General features: G+C 34.6%; 1 protein-coding gene across 2 annotated transcripts in view; it reads right to left on the reverse strand.

The window, feature by feature from the left end:
• The window catches only part of NDUFAF2 (NADH:ubiquinone oxidoreductase complex assembly factor 2), a 208098-nt gene that overhangs the window by 80199 nt on the left and 114161 nt on the right, over positions 1 to 13738 (reverse strand). The gene's annotated exons all lie outside the window — the stretch shown is intronic.

Here is a 13738-nt window from a genome sequence, read left to right on the forward strand (position 1 = left end):
GTAAAAGAATTAAATTAACAGGAAAACGAGAATAGATTTCCATTTTGAATTAGGTATATTACAAAAGGCAAATTCTAAACTACTGTAAAAATTTATAATTATTTACCACAGCCTACAAAAATTAATGGTAGGCCAGCCGCAGTGGCTCACGCCTGTAATCCCAGCACTTTGGGAGGCCGAGGTGGGTGGATAGCCTGAGCTCAGGAGTTCAAGATCAACCTGGGCAACATGGTGAAACCCCATCTCTACTAAAATACAAAAAATTAGCCAGGCATGGTGGCACACACCTGTAGTCCCAGCTACTCTACTCAGGAGGCTAAAGCACAAGAATCACTTGAGCCCGGGAGGCAGAGGCTGCAGTGAACCGAGATCGAGCCACTGCACTCCAGCTTGGGCTACAGAGTGAGACTCCATTTCAAAAAATAAATAAATAAATAGATAAATAAATAAATCTAGATTTAATGTACAGAAAGAGTAACCAATTAATCCTATAGAGCACTAATGGCCAATAAAAAATATTTTAATAATCAACAGCGAGTTCAACTTCTTCTGACTCACATGTATATATCTTAGAGGAAGCAATGGCTGCTGCAATCACCCAAGAAAATCGATATTCATTGCTGTTACTAAGTATGTAATGGACCACAAGACCCTGCAGCCACCCTCTCCCTAATACATTGGCAAACTCAAGGGAGCCAAGCCATGGGTTGAATTCTGTGGCCCATCTGAATCACTTCCTCTTAAGAGAATTTAACAAAACTGGTCATTGGTTTGGTTATGGCTATGGTAGACTGATGGTGACCACTTACAAGCTACTAAGTTCATATGTTACTGTTAGAGCCACATTGAGAGACCAGCTGCTGCTGTTTTGTCTCCCTTTGATCTTTTATCTTAATTTCAAAGTCTATGGTTCTTCAGATGAGAGATTAATATCTGGAGTGGAATAGTGGCAATGCAGAAACATGAAAGCAGACAGAACAGTAAAGTAAAAGTTGGTGAGAAGTCAAGAATGGAATGAGAATGCCTAATGCTTATATTTCTCAATAAAAGTTGATTAGTGCATATTTTAAGTTTATACAGAAGGCATAAAACTATTTGTTATTTTCTTCTGTTTTCAGAAAGTCTTCATTATATCTTTCAAAGCAGCTTTATCAAAATGGTTGCTTCAAAACATGTTTCTTTCTCACTGAACCTCTGAGCCTGGGGAAACCAGGTAGCCTTTCTACTTCCTACTATTTAACAAGTGTGCCTGCCTACTCCAGGGAATGTGAGCTGAGACAGAGAAGTCATTAGTGAGGAATGATAAAGGGAGCAGCATGGCTTAACAGTGATCAGACCAGTCAGGGAGAGAAATTTGGACCTTACAAAATACTCCTTTCTCTTACCACTCCTAAGCCAATCTTACACTATGCTAAATATACTGACTTACATAATTAAAGAAATCAACCTTGATGCCTGCAAATCTCTCTCCTACACTACCTGATATTCTATTAGCTGTAAATTCATTTAAGTGTGGACAGGAAACTCCTGGGAGTGACTGTGTAGGAGAAAGGACGACATAAAACGAAAGCCTGAGAAAGCTGAATGGCTGGTTTTATTTCTTCCATCTTAGTAATATTAAGTGAAAGGCTGGGAGTTCATAGACAACCCATTAATGGCTAATAAACCTTAAGTATGTGGTCAGGAAGTTCTGCATTTCATTATGAAGTCATTTAATCAGGCTGATTTAATCCTAACGCAGAGGTTCCCCAAGTTCTACAAAGAGGAGTTACCTTTTGCTTATCTTACCCAATAAATTTACAGTAGGACAAGGGACTGATAGTAAAAGTGGTAGCAACAAGGATTAGGGTACAAGGAGCATATAACAATGACAACTGCATTTCTCTCATAGTAGAGGTTCAATATATGTACATGTATGTTTACTAAAATGCTATTTACATTCACATATATAAATACATCATAACAAGTTATTATAAATTTAGTATTTATAATTTAGCATACATTAAAGTATGCTTATATGACAATTTTCAAAATGTGTTAGTAAAATACCTATGTCTTCATATAGTCCTTATCTAATTACCAAAATGTAAGAATGTCTTTTTGGAGTAATAGTTATAGAAAGGAAAACTATTGTCTAAAATTAAAATGCAAATACATGGGATCCTCAAAGTACATGTATGGTCTATAAGTTTTTAAATGTACATCCATAAAGTTTAGCACATGGGGAGAGGATAGACAGGTCTATCGTTCTCAGTAGCACTACTAAATGCATATATACTACAGGCATATCTGCAACAAAAAAAATAACTTTCTATTCCTACTCTTAGGTCGATCAACTTCATGTAAGGTTTCCCAAGGATTTAAAAAATCAAAAGTTATACCTATTTGTGTGTATGTGAGTGTGTGTGTGTGTGTGTGTGTGTGTGTGTATGGAAAGACAGGAAGAGTAATTAATGAGCTAGTTTAATTTCAGGACAATCACTGAATAAACCTTTATTTAGAAATAGTTGAAATAAAGATTTTTTTAAAAAGTATACGTCTTTAGTAATATAAAATAAAGCTATTAGCTTATTAAATAAATTCTTTGTAATCAGATATGTTTATCTCCTCAATAAATTACTGTAAAACTACTCCCTTTTTTTGGAATAAATACTACTTGTTCAATTTTTATGAATTGGGTATGGAATTTATGCCTCCCACTGAGTAAGGAATTATGCACAAACTGTACACTTACTTATACTAATATGCTTGCATGCAATATTTGTAAAGACAACTCTATTTATCACAGCAAAAAAATTTCCATCCTAGTGAATACAGCAAATTTAAGTACCTGCTCAAGCATCAAAATTTTAGGATCTAATTTACATTTAAAAATTAACTTGGTAACAAAAACATTTAATCCAATATATGTGTAGGTTCAATAACTCCTAATACAACAAAAATAATTGACACTGGTGGACTCAATGAGTATTATTAAGTAAAACAGTACACAGTTGTTTTATTTAATACTAAACAATATTATATTTAATTGAAACAGGGTTTGAATTCAGGAAGGTAGTAATGGTCAATAATCTATGTATTTAAAGACTGTAGATATAACAGTATATTTTTCCAAACTTTAAAAAAAGAAAAAGCTAGCTGCTGTTGAGCTAATTGCCTTAGGAGGATGGTAGATTTCCTATTTCTTTGTTTAGAAATATATGGAGCCCATTTAATTTTAAAAACAGAAAGAAAGGAAGGAAGAAAAAATAATAAAAGGTGAGATCCCAAGGCATATCGTAGATGACAAGGGTTTAGGTAAAAGACAGGTTTCACATGTACTACTGAGCTTCTGGGACAGTGTATGAGCACCCTGGACACAGATATGGGAAGGAGCCTCTAGAGCAGAAACCTAAACTTCAGCCATTCAAGTACCATCTTTGCAATTTTTGCCATACTTTAGAGTACTATAACCTAATATTTTTCTTTACAGTGATTTGCATTTTTCCTCAATACTCATTTGTACCTTACTCTAAAAAATATTCATGTAATCACTGACTTAATGTGCTGGTTGTGTTTTTTGCTCACCCATAAAAATAGATTTAAAAAATTTAAAGGGTTGTCTTTGTGTCATCTAAAGTCATCTTATAGACCACAGTTGGGAAACCACACTGCAGACCACACTGGGTTGTAGAGACAGGCCCAGCCACACATATGGTGTTACAGGGCATAGAAACCAATACAACCAGCAGGAAACTCCTATGGACAGGTAATGGGTGTTAAATATCAAAGTCTTGCTTGGATTACGTTTACCCTTGATTTCAAAAAATCCTGTAGTTCACAACAATGTTTTGTTAGGTTTGAAGGAAGAAGGGAGAGGTCCTAGATTTCCAGAGTCAGGGAAAAAAAAAAAAAAAAGCACTAACATTTATGGCATGTTTACCATGTGCCAGACATTGAACTAAGTTTTAGCTCTGCATGAGTAATTTCATTTAAGCTATACAATGCTATGAGGTACTACTATTACTTCATTTAAATAAACAATTTGTACATTTCATTTATAAAGAGATTGAGGCTTAAGAGAACTTAAGACATTTACTTGCTAGCAAACAGATATCAGGATTTGAACATGGGTCTTTTGACTCCAGATCCTAGACACTTAACCACTAAGATATGTTGCCAGATTTTCAGACGACTACAAATGTTACATCTACAAACTGACATTTCAGTTGGTAAAATACAAGGGCTAAGCTAAAAGTAAAAGATTAAAAATCACTATTTCTTTCCAAAAAAGAAAAACCACTGCCTTTCATTAAGGTGTTTCAGAATGTAGAAGACACATCTTAAATCATGTAACGTAATCCGAATAATAGATTCATTAAAACTTCACTGAAGAAAATCTGGAAAATACCAAAAAGTAGAAAAAAATAAAAATGACCTGTAAGCGTGTGACTCAAAATATCATATTAACATGTTATTGTTTCCTTTCAGTCTATTGTAACTAATAGATTATAAATACACAAACACATATACATGTGCGCATGTATTTATGAGATTAAAATTGTACCTATATCCTTTTTCCTACCACATGGAAAATATAAAGGTTTTCATGTCATTGTTGCATAACTTAAAAAGGAAAATCAATATTCAGTTTCTGAACTTACTCTGACATTCTGAGGAAAAAGAAATTTCTTGTAAAAGTGTGTTAATAACATTTCTTTTGTTCAATTGTGTTTAAAATGTGAAGATAAAAGTAAAAAAGATTGCCTTGTTAAGCATAGGCAGTAAAGCAAGTTAAAAAATACTAAAAACGAAAATGTATGCCAATTAAAGATATGTATCAGATATGCCATACAAAGGAAGTTTTACAAATTAAGGCAGAACTTCAAGATCGGGGAGGAAGAAAGAGGTAAAGTATAGTGATCCATACATTCTTTATGTTAACATGTAATGGATTTATTAGTGATATTTTAAAATGAATTAATAAACACTTAAAAATCTCACTTTTATGTATTTAAAATAAATTTCATTGTATATATTTAAGGGATATAACATGATGTTGTGGGATATGAATAGACAGTAAAAAGGTTACTAGAGTGAAGCAAATTAAAATATGAAAACATGCTTATCATCACTGGCCATCAGAGAAATGCAAATCAAAACCACAATGAGATACCATCTCACACCAGTTAGAATGGCGATCATTAAAAAGTCAGGAAACAACAGGTGCTGGAGAGGATGTGGAGAAATAGGAACACTTTTACACTGTTGGTGGGACTGTAAACTAGTTCAACCACTGTGGAAGTCAGTGTGGCAATTCCTCAGGGATCTAGAACTAGAAATACCATTTGACCCAGCCATCCCATTACTGGGTATATACCCAAAGGACTACAAATCATGCTGCTATAAAGACACATGCACACATATGTTTATTGTGGCACTACTCACAATAGCAAAGACTTGGAACCAACCCAAATATCCATCAATGATAGACTGGATTAAGAAAATGTGGCACATACACACCACGGAATACTATGCAGCCATAAAAAATGATGAGTTCATGTCCTTTGTAGGGATATGGATGAAGCTGGAAACCATCATTCTCAGCAAACTATCTCAAGGACAAAAAACCAAACACCACATGTTCTCACTCATAGGTGGGAACTGAACAATGAAAACATATGGACACAGGAAGGGGAACACCACACACTGGGGACTGTTGTGGTGTCGGGGGAGGGGGGAGGGATAGCATTAGGAGATATACCTAACGCTAAATGACGAGTTAATGGGTGCAGCACACCATCATGGCACATGTATACATATGTAACAAACCTGCACGTTGTGCACATGTACCCTAAAACTTAAAGCATAATAATTAAAAAAAAGAAACATCTAGTCATAAAAAAATTAAAATATACATAATCTCACAGTTATCCCTTTTTGTGTGTCGCAAGAGCAACTAAAATCTACTCATTTAGCATGAATCCCACACACAGTACAATTTTATTACCAACAGTCCTCATGAACATTAGATCTCTAGATTTGTTCACCTTACATATCTGCTACTTTGTATCCTTTGACATACATCTCCCTACTTCTCCCAACCACCCCTTCCTGTCCCAGGTAACCACTGTTTTGTTCCTGGTCTCTGTATACAATCAGTCCTCTGTATCCATGGGTTCTGCATCCACAGATTCAGTCAACCACCCCTGAAAATATTTGGGGAAAAAAATGATGAAACAACAATACAACAATAAAATACAAATTAAAAAAATACAGTATAACAACTATTTACATACCATTTAGACTATATTTGGTATTATAAGTAATTTAGAGATAATTTAAAGTATACAAAAGTATGTGGATAAGTTATATACAAATATTATGCCATGTTATATAAGTGAATTGATCATCCGCAGATTTTTCATCAAATTTTTTTGATCAAAAATTAGTTGACCATATATGTATAGATTGATTTCTAGGCTCTCTATTCTGTTCCACTGATCTACGTGCCTATTATTATGCCAGTACTGTACTGTTTTGATTACTATAGCTCTGTAATAAAATTTTAAATCAGAAAGTAAGTGTTTATTAATTTTAAATCAAAGTTGCTTCCAAATTTGTTTTCCTTTCTCAGAATTGTTTGGGCTCTTTGAGGCCTTTTATGGTTCTATACAAATTTTAGGATTGTTTTCCTATATCTGTATAGAATGCCAGAGATTGTGTTACATATGTACACTGGTTTGGGTACTACGAACATTCTAACAATAGTAATTCTTCTGATCCATTAGCATGGGATATCCTTGCATTTATCTGTGTGTTCTTTAATTTCTCTCATCAATGTTTTATAGTTTTTGGTGTACAGATTTTTCATCTCCTTGCTTAAATTTATTCCTTAGTATCTTATGTTATTTAATGCTGTCATAAATGGGATGGTTTCTTTACGTCTTTTTCAGTTAGGTTGTGTATTAAAATGCTAATTTTTGTATCTTGATTTTTTTTGTATGCTAATTTTTGTATCCTGTAACTTTACTGAATTCATTTATTAGTTCTAACGGGTTTTTTATTTTTGCTAAAATCTTTAAAATTTTTTTATATATAGGACCATGTTTTCTACAGATAGAGATAATTCTACTTCTTTTCTGATTTGGATGCCTTTTATTTCTGTTTCTTATCTGATTGATCTTGCTAGTACTTCTAGTACTACGCTGAACAGAAGTGGCAAGAGTGCATGTCCTTGCCTTGCACCAGATCTCAGTGGAAACGTTTTCAGTTTTTCCCCATGGATTATAATGTTAACTGTGCGTTTTTCATAAATCGCCTTTATTACACTGAGAAACTTCCCTTCTATAACTAAACTGTTGAGAATTTTTAACAAGAAAGAATATCAGACTTTGTCGAAAGCTTTTCCTGCACTAATTCAGATGATCATGTAGTTGTTATCTTTCATTCTGTTGATGTGAAGTGTCACATTGATTTGTGTATGTTAAACCAGTCTTGCTTGCCAGCAATAAATCTCCCTGCTTGGTCCTGGTGTATACACTTTTTGATGTGTTGTTGGATTTGGTTTGCTAATATTTTATTGAAGATTTTTACACCAATGTTCATCAGAAAAATTGGCCTGTAGTTCTTTTGATGTCTTTGTCTGGCTTAGGTGTCAAGGTAATGCTGACCTTATAAAATATGCTTAGAAGTATTCTCTGAAGCTCTATTTTTCAGAAGAGTTTAAGAAGTATTGGCATTAATTCTTCTTTGACTGTGTGGTAGAATTCAGCTACAAAGCCATCTGGTGTTTGGCTTTTCTTTGTTGGGGGGTTTTCTATTACTTCTTTAATGTCTTTATTAGTTATTGGTCTATTCATGCTTTCTATTTCTTCCTGACTAAATCTTGGTAGGTTGTATTTTTCTAGGAATTCATCCATTTCCTCTAGGTTATCCAATTTGTTGGCATATACTTGTACATAATAGTCCTGTATGACCTTTTTATTTCTGAGGCATCTGCTATAATTTCATCACTTTCATTTTTTATTTTGTTTGAATTTTTTTTTCTTAGACTGGTTAAGGGTTTGTAAATTTTGTTTTTCAAAAAACCAACTCTTTGTTTTATTGACTCTTTCTATGTTTTTTTTGTTCCTTATTTGATTTATTTCTGTTCTGAATTTTATTATTTCCTTCCTTCTGCTTATTTGGGGTTTAGTTTGTTCTTTTTCTGGTTCCTTGAGGTGTAATGTTAGACGATTTATTTGAAATCTTTCTTCTTTTTAACATAGGCATTAATTGCTATAACGTCCCTCTTAGAAATGCGTTTGCTGCATCCCATGTTTTGGTATGCTGTGCTTCCACTGTCATTTGTCTCAAGACATTTTAGAAATTTCTCTTTTGATTTATTCTTTGACCCACTGGTCATTCAGGAGCATGTTTTTAAATTTCCACATATTTGTTAATTTTCAATGTTCCGCCTGCTACTGATTTATAGTTTCATATCACTGCAGTTTGAAACAATACTAGATATATGGTCAATCTTCTTTTGTGGCCTAACACAAGGTCTATCCTGAAGAATGTTCTATGCATGTGTGCTAGAGCAAAATGTGTATTCTGTTGTTGTTGGATGCAAAGTTCTGAAGATGTCTGTTAGTTCCAATTGGTCAAAAGTGCAATTCAAGTCCAGTATTTCCTTATTAATTCTCTGTCTGATTAATCTACCCATTTTTGATGTGTGGGGGTACTAAAGTCTCCTACTCTTATAGTATTGCTATCTATTTCTCCCTTCATGTCCATTAATATTTGCTTATTTAGGTGCTCCAATGTTGGGTACACATAGATTTACAATGGTTATGTCCTCTTCATTAATTGACCCTTTTATCATTAACTAATGACCTTCTTTGTTTCTTGCAATAGTTTTTCACTTGAAGTCTATTTTATCATATATAAGTACAGCCACGCTTGCTTTCTTTTGATTACCATTAAATGGAATATCTTCTTCCATTCTTTTACTTTCAGCTTATGTGTGTCCTTAAAGCTGTTGTAGGTCTCCTGTAGGCAACATATAGTTGGATCTTGTTTTTCTTTTTAACTCCATCTAACCATTCTATCACTTTTGACTGGAAAATTTAATCCATTTACATTCAAGTTTATTACTGATAAATAAGTTCTTACTACTGTCATTTTGCTATTTGTTTTCTGGTTGTTTTGTAGTTCCTTTGTTCTTTTCTTCCTCTTTTTGCCTATCTTTATGATTTCACAATTTTCTGTAGCTGAGCTTTGATTCATTTCTCTTTATCACTCATCTATCTGCTGTAGTTTTTTGTTTTGCAGTCAGAATGAAGCTTAAATAACATATTTTATGGTTATAATCTACTATTTTAAGCTAATAATTACTCAACATTGATGCATACAAAAACTCTGGACTTCTACCCTCCCCACCAATTTACATTTTTGATACCACAGTCTACATCTTTTTGTATTCCTTAACAACTTATTGTAGTTTTAATTATTTCTGATGGTTTTGACTTGTTTGTTTGTTTGTTTTGAGACAGGGTCTTGCTCTATCACCCAAACTCCTGGCTGGAGTGCAGTGGCATGAACATGGCTAACTGCAGACTCAACCTGAGTCTCAAATGATCCTCCTGCCTCAGCCTCCAGAGTAGCTTGTGTGTGCCACAACACCCAGCTAACTTTTTTTTTTTTTTTAACTTTTTTGAAGATACAAGATCTTGCCATATTATCCAGGCTGATCCCAAACTCCTGGACTCAAGCAATCCTCCCATTTAGCCTCCCAAACTACTGAGATTACAGGCATGAGCCACCATGCCCAACCTGGTTTTGACTTTTAGCCTTTATACTAGAGATTAGTATGATTTACACACTACCTTTACAATACTAAAGTATTCTGGATTTACTATTTACTATTTGCTTCTATTTTATACTTTCACATGTTTTCATGATAGTAATTGTCATCCTTTTGTTTCTGCCTGAAGAATTCCCTTAAGTATGTCTTGTATGGAAGGACTAGCAGTAATGAATTCCCTTGGCTTTTGCTTCTCTGTGAAAGACTGTTTCTCCTTCATTTCTGAAGAACAGCTTTGTTGGGTATAGTATTCTTAACTGTCAGTTTATTTCTTTGGATACATCTTTGAATATATCTTCTCAGTCTCTCTTGGCCTGCAAGGTTTCTGCTGAGAAATCTGCTGACAGTCTAATGGAGAATCCTTAATATGTGACTTGATGCTTTTTTCTTGCTTCTTTTACAATTCTGGTTTTGACTTTTGATAGTTTGATTATAATGTGCTTCAAACAGAAGCTCTTTGGGTTCAATCTATTTGGGGAGCTCTGAGCTTCATGGATCTGGATATCCATATCTCTCCCAAGACTTGACAAATTTTCAGCGATTACTTCATTAAATAAGCTTTTTGTCCCCTTCTCTGTCTCTTCTCCTCTAAGTGCATTTCTCCCATAGTGCATTTATTTTCTTAATGGTGTCTCATAAGTCTTATAGGCAGTCTTCACTCTTTTTCATTCTTTTTTCCTCTGAGTCATTCCAACAGACCTATCTTCAGATTCACAGATATTTTTCTCCTGCTTGATTGATCTAGCCTGCTGTTGAAGCCGACAATTGTATCTTTAATTTCATTGATTGAATTCTTCAGCTCCAAGATTTCTGTTTTGTTCATTTTTATGATATCTATCTATATTGAATTTCTCATTCAGATCATAAACTCTTTTCTGTCTTCACTGAATTGCCTATTTGCACTGTCTTGTTTCTTAATGAGTTTCCTCAGGTTCATTATTTTGAATTTCTTTTAGACAATTAGTAAACTTCCATTTCTTTGGTCAGCTACTGAAGAATTATTTTGTTTTGTAGTGGTGTCATATTTCCTTGCTTTTCCATGTTTCTTGTGTATCTGTGTTGATATATCCGCACATCTGCTGGTACAGTCACCTCTTCCAAACTTTACAGAGTGGTTTTTATAGGTGAAGACTTTCACATGTAGATGGGACCAAGGATGCCACCAGATAAGCAGAATGTGGTGGCTCTGGTTCTATGTCACCACAGTAATGTGATTCCATGCAGCATCTTCAGCAGTGACCAATGTTGGAGATAACTTCAGGTGCCTCCCTGGTCTAGGCTTCAGGAGTTTGTGGTACTGACTGCAGCAGTGTAGGTTATTAGGGCACAGGCTTTAGGAATCCTCTCATTCTTGTTATCCTCACAGTGGTGAGTCTTAGCTCAGGGGATCTCTCTCAGTGTCAGATCTGACATGGCTCACAGGCTGCCAAGGCAGCACTGGGATCCAGAGCACAGATGCTCAGAGTGTCTGGAGAGTTGGGTTCCTCAGCTCAAGGTCTTTCAAAACCACTATAGCACCTGGGACCTGATGTATAGGTTCACTCTCAAAGGTACAAGTGAATGCAATTCTCTCACTAAGCCATGGTCTATTGCTCTGAGGCACACTCTATCATCCTGGGCCCAAGGGGCTGAGATACAGCTATGGTTCTGACCCTTTAGTTTTATTATAAAAAATATCAATACATATTCCATAAACAAAGTTCTCTCAATAATTATGAAGAGTCTAAAGGAATTCTGAAACCAAAATGTTTGAGCACTATATATACCACTGAAAAAAAAACAGGAATTAATAAAGCCACAGCACTAAACAATATAGATAAATAGATGAATAAATAAAAATTGGGGAGATAAAAGGGCTCTTGCTTACCATGATGATGAATAGTAAATGTGGAACAAGTACCAGAGTTGGAAAAGCATCATTTTCTAACTATCATGACTAGTTCTGGTAAAAATTATTAATGGAAAGGGATTGTTTTTATTTAGAAAGTTTCCCTTTCTTCTGCATATAGTGTTTCACACATTTGAAAGCTGCGCAAAATATTATTTAAAGGATGGTTAGAAATAAGATTTCTAATATTACTACTTACAAATACTGCCTTCCTAGGGTTTCAGTGACCCTGTAGGTGAGTATGACTCTTGAAGGTGCCTGTGGCAGGAGACACCAATGGTTCCTAAGAATGAAACAGCAGACTCAGGCATCTCTCCTTTCCTGAGCCACTATTCCTTTCCTAATCCATTCACACAGGCCAGGAGAGATATTTGGGCAGCCTTTAATCTTTACATTTCAGAGTTTCAGCACTCATAAAATATCTAAGACAGTGGAGGAGGGACTTTCTTCCACTAGTACCAAATCAAAGGTAGAGGGCTATAGAGCTGTAACCCACAAGCATATATAATTCTTGGTGATAGTTTTCAACCAGTTGTCTAGTTCTAGCCCAATATTTTACATTGATGGGGTAGCATGAGGAGAGATAAGTGGAATTTGGAGGTGACTTTGGGGTTGAAAGAGAGGCTGGGCTGAGTGAGGTGACATACTTCTGAGATAGTTGTTCCCTTGTATATAAGCAAACCTGACACGAGCTCCTGGGTTGGAGGAATGGTGATCAAATAGGTAGGACAACCAGAATAAGATCCTTATAGTCTGACTGATGTCTGTCCTTTTATAGCAGTGGCAGCAAGCAGTACAACCAGGTGATAATTCTAAATCAGTTTGTTGACTGGTGGTGATGTGTAAGAGACTGAATTCTGCATACAAAAGGAGGTTTAGAAGTATCAATGCACAATGTATGAAAGTGAGAACTACTGAAAGCCAAGCACCACGCTACATATATTAGGTTTGTGGGCTTTCAAACTTTGTTATTCTGAACCATTACAAATAAAATGAACACAAATTAAGAGCACTAAAATAGGAATTCTTATACTGAAAGCCATTTTTACACATGACTTGAAGTGTAATTTGACTAAAGTTACTCAGTTGCAGCATCTATTTATTAAGAGCTTGCTGTTCACCAAGCAATGTTTAGGTTCCTTTCATGTTTTATCTTTTATCTTTAAAACAATCTTCTACAGATGAGAAAAAAAAAGGTATAGGGTAGTTAACTAATCCAAATGTTCACAGCTGATTAAAGTAGTATAGCTAGCATTTGAACCTAAGCATTTCTATGACTCCAAGCATAAGCTCTTTCTGTTTAAGATTTTAAAATTAGCATTTATAAAGCTTGCATATAGTATTATTACAGATACCCAATTAAAAACTAACATCTTATGCATGACTATCATAAGCTATTATTCCTCACAGTAATTAAAGGAGGCACTCCAGCTTGAAAATGTGATGATTCTATAATCTGACATGTCCTACATATACTTATGTGAACATGGAAGACTATCTCCACAGATAATATTTTTAAAGCAATTGCAGAAGTCTTACAGATAAGCTTTCAGAATTTTTAAGACTGCCTACTAGTTCAATGGATTACCTAAAATCTTATTAGCTTCCTCATATTTACAAGTGTCCTATAAGGAATCTCAACTTGTTCTATCAAAGAAAATCCAATATTATATCAAAATGCTTGGTTATTCTGAAATGCTTTATATAATATGATTTAGCTTTTCAGATCTGAAGAGATAAAAGGTCTTAAACTACACCCAGAAAGACAGCAGAACAATTCCAAGTAACCTATTTCCTATATTAGTGAAAATGTCCTGTGGCAAGTTTATAGCACACCAATATTCCGTTTAAACTGGACTTCATTAATGAATTTTTTTAAAGCCACAAATAAAATTTCAATCTGAAAATACATAAGAATATCACAATTTAAGAAAAAAGATTAACCTATTGTAAATTTGTGTTTGTGCTTTGCACAAGGACAATAAACTCTTATTGACCGTTAATTTTTAAAGGTTCCATGAGAG

This window comes from Gorilla gorilla, chromosome 19 (genome assembly GCF_029281585.2).
Source record: "Gorilla gorilla gorilla isolate KB3781 chromosome 19, NHGRI_mGorGor1-v2.1_pri, whole genome shotgun sequence".
Classification (NCBI taxonomy): domain Eukaryota; kingdom Metazoa; phylum Chordata; class Mammalia; order Primates; family Hominidae; genus Gorilla; species Gorilla gorilla.